The following is a 3,668-nucleotide window of genomic DNA, read 5'->3' as shown; positions in this document are numbered from 1 at the left end:
TGCAGGTGCTGGTTTACACCGAAGATAGACACAAAATGCTGGAGTAACTCAGCAGGACGGGCAGCATCTCCGGAGAAAAAGGATGGGTGATATTGCGGGTCCGAAGAAGGTTACCTTCCCGAAATGTCACCAGAAATGTTGCCTTTCCCGCTGAAAAACTCCAGAATTCTGTGTTTAAGAGGGAACTTGCGGGACCGAAGGTTCCAAAAAAGCTGGAGAAATGTCACAGCATCTATGGAGCGAGAGATAGGCAACGTGCCCTTCCCCATAGCTGCTGCTGCAAAAGTTTCTCCAGAATTTTGTGTAACCTCCAGAATTTCAATAATAGTCTGACCTTTCCACACCAGGAAACAATTGCAAGTTTTCAGTCGGCAAAGGTGATCAAAATCGTCGTATCTTAAAGAAGGTGTTCTGGTCCGAAAAGTTGCCTATTTCCTTCGCTCCGTAGATGTTGCCTCACTAGCTTCTCCAGGATTTTTGTCTACTGTGGTTTATTTAATGAAGTTGCATATATATGTGTCTTCCACGTGAAGAGTTGACTCGCCAATAACACGCGATAACAAAATCCATCATTAGCGTTTGTGACCCCGACGTGATTCGAACACGCAACCTTCTGATCTGGAGTCAGACGCGCTACCGTTGCGCCACGAAGTCCGCTGGTTACACCTTCCTCACAGAAGACGTGTAGACATTGGAGTGGGAAAGATGCCAGCAGCCAAACAGCGCTGATCATGTGGACACAAGGAACTCTTATTTCATTAAAATAAAAGTGCTGGAGTCTCAGCAGGCCAGGCAGCATCTCTGGAGGATACGGAGAGGCGACCTTACATACAGGTGGGACTAGTGTAGATGGGTCATCTTGGTCGGTATGGGCAAGGGCAGAAAGTGTCCACGCTGTGAGACTCATTAGGTCACAAGGTCATACGGAATAGTAGAATTAGGCCATTCGGCCCGGGGGGGGGGGGGGGGGGGGGGGGGGGTACAAGCTGGGAGAGAGGTAGGGGCTAGACATAGTTTGGCAAGTGATAGATGGATACAAGTGAGAGGGTGGGGGAATTGATCAGTACATGGGTTGACAAAGTCCAGAGCAATATAACATTTATGAGGTAGACAAAACATGCTGGAGACTCAGCGGGTCAGGCAGCATCTGCGGAGAGAAGGAATAGGCGACGTTTCTGTTCGAGACCCCTCTTCAAACATTTATAAGAATGTCGACAAGACTTAAAGGACAGATGTATCAGGGGATGCTGGGCAGGATTTGGACTTTATTCCACGGAGCGCTGAGAGGCGATCTTCTCGAGGTGTATAAAACCACGAGGGGAATAGATAGGGTGAATGCAGGGTGCCTTTTATCAAGTGTAGGACTATCAAGAACCAGAGCACAGAGGTTTAGGGTGACAGGAGATAGATTTAATATGAACCCGAGGGGTATTTTTTCACAGAAGGTGGAGGATATAAGGAACGAGCTGCCAGAGGAGGTAGTTGAGGCAGGTGGCTTTTAACAATGTTTAAAATATACTTGGACAGTTACAGGGATAGGGAAGGTTACGTAAAGTCTGCTACCTCCTCCATCAGTTTGTTCCACATACCCACCATCCTTTGTGCAAAAACATAGAAACATAGAAATTAGGTGCAGGAGTAGGCCATTCGGCCCTTCGAGCCTGCACCGCCATTCAATATGATCATGGCTGATCATCCAACTCAGTATCCCGTACCCGCCTTCTCTCCATACCCCCTGATCCCCTTAGCCACAAGGGCCACATCTAACTCCCTCTTAAATATAGCCAATGAACTGGCCTCAACTACCCTCTGTGGCAGAGAGTTCCAGAGATTCACCACTCTCTGTGTGAAAAAAAGTTCTTCTCATCTCGGTTTTAAAGGATTTTCCCCTTATCCATAAGCTGTGACCTCTTGTCCTGGACTTCCCCAACATCGGGAGCAATCTTCCTGCATCTAGCCTGTGCAACCCCTTAAGAGTTTTGTAAGTTTCTATAAGATCCCCTCTCAATCTCCTAAATTCTAGAGAGTATAAACCAAGTCTATCCAATCTTTCTTCATAAGACAGTCCTGACATCCCAGGAATCAGTCTGGTGAACCGTCTCTGCACTCCCTCTATGGCAATAATGTCCTTCCTCAGATTTGGAGACCAAAACTGTACGCAATACTCCAGGTGTGGTCTCACCAAGACCCAGTACAACTGCAACATTGCCCCTTAGGTTCCCATTAACCCCCTCCCCCCACACCTTAAACCTATGTCCCCTGGGTAAATGGTGCATCAACCCTATCCCCTTCATAATCTTATTCACTTCTATAAGATCACTCTTCGTCCTCTTGCGTTTGAAGGAATACATTCCTAGCCTGCCTAACCTCTCCCCCTAACTCAGGCCATCAAGTCCTGGCAACATTCTCGTAAATCTTCTCGGCAACTTTTTTCCAACCTTCCAGTAGCAGGAAAACCAAAACTGAACTGCAGTAAAGCAGAACAGCTGGAAAAAAAACCTCAGCAAGACAGGGTACATCTGGGGGTGAGTCAACAATGTTACAGTATTTGTCTCTCCACAGACGTTGCCTGACCTGCTGAGTGGCCAATGCCTCTGGTCTCAACAGGTAGCTTCTGCTTCTGAGTCACTGTTGTGGCTCAATAGCTCCCTCTCCTGGTTATAAGATGCACTGGACCGTGTTGTGTGTCAGGCTAACACCTTGTGGAGCTTTAGAGTCATAGAATGATACAGTGTGGAAACAGGCCCTTCGGCCCAACTCGCCCACACCGGCCAACAACGTCCCATCTACACTAGTCCCACTTGCCTGCGCCTGGTCCGTATCCCTCCCACTCTGTCCTATCCATGTACCTGTTCAACTGTTTCTTAAATGGTCCCAGCCTCAACTACCTCCTCTGGCAGCTTGTTCCATACACCCACCACCCTCTGTGTGAAAAACTTGGACTGCCCTTTGTACTCACCACTTTCCAAATGTGCTGCTATCCCATCTTTAATAACCGACTCCAGAATTTTCCCCACCACCGACGTTAGACTAACTGGTCTGTAATTCCTCGTTTTCCCTCTCCCTCCCTTTTTAAAAAGTGGGGTTACAAGATGGTCAGGTAATATGACAGCATTAAAAATGTACATGTGGTTAGGGATGGTTTAGAACAGTGATTCTCTACTTGGGGCCATATTCCCAACCCCAAGGGGCCATATTTCATGGCAAATTTCAGGGGGGGCCACAGACATTTTTTGCGATTTAAGGGGCCACAGGTTCAATGAAGGGGGCCACAGAGCTACCACCCTGTTGCCTCCTAAATTTCAGTTCTAATAAATTTAAATCTATGTAGTTGAAATATTTTTGATGTTTGTGGAATAGAATAAAAGAGAATATATGTGCAATTAATAGGCACTGATATTTTTATGGAAAGTATTATAATATTTAAGTATTTTTTTTCCGCTAATAATGTCGGGGGAAGGGGGGGCGGACTCAGAAAAATTAAAAATCCCAAGGGGTCCATGAGCTAAAAAAGTTAGGAACCACTGGTTTAGAGGGATATGGTCTGAATGTGGGCACATTGATCTAGCTTGAATGCGGCATCTTGGTCACCCTAGACAAGTTGGGCCGAAGGGCCTCTTGCCATGCTTCAGGACTCTATGACAACGAGACTTAATGAATATCATCAG

The 3,668-nt window shown here is 46.7% G+C and overlaps 1 non-coding gene across 1 annotated transcript; it reads right to left on the bottom strand.

The window, feature by feature from the left end:
- Positions 1–582: 582 nt before the first annotated feature.
- Positions 583–654, bottom strand: trnaw-cca (transfer RNA tryptophan (anticodon CCA)). The gene has a single exon. It is a non-coding gene; the product is annotated as a tRNA-Trp (tRNA).
- Between the last annotated feature and the right edge of the window lie 3,014 nt (positions 655–3,668).

Source organism: Leucoraja erinacea, chromosome 39 (assembly GCF_028641065.1).
Source record: "Leucoraja erinacea ecotype New England chromosome 39, Leri_hhj_1, whole genome shotgun sequence".
Lineage (NCBI taxonomy): Eukaryota > Metazoa > Chordata > Chondrichthyes > Rajiformes > Rajidae > Leucoraja > Leucoraja erinaceus.
The sequence above is the reverse complement of the archived record's forward strand: the minus strand, read 5'-3'. Positions and strand labels throughout refer to the sequence as shown.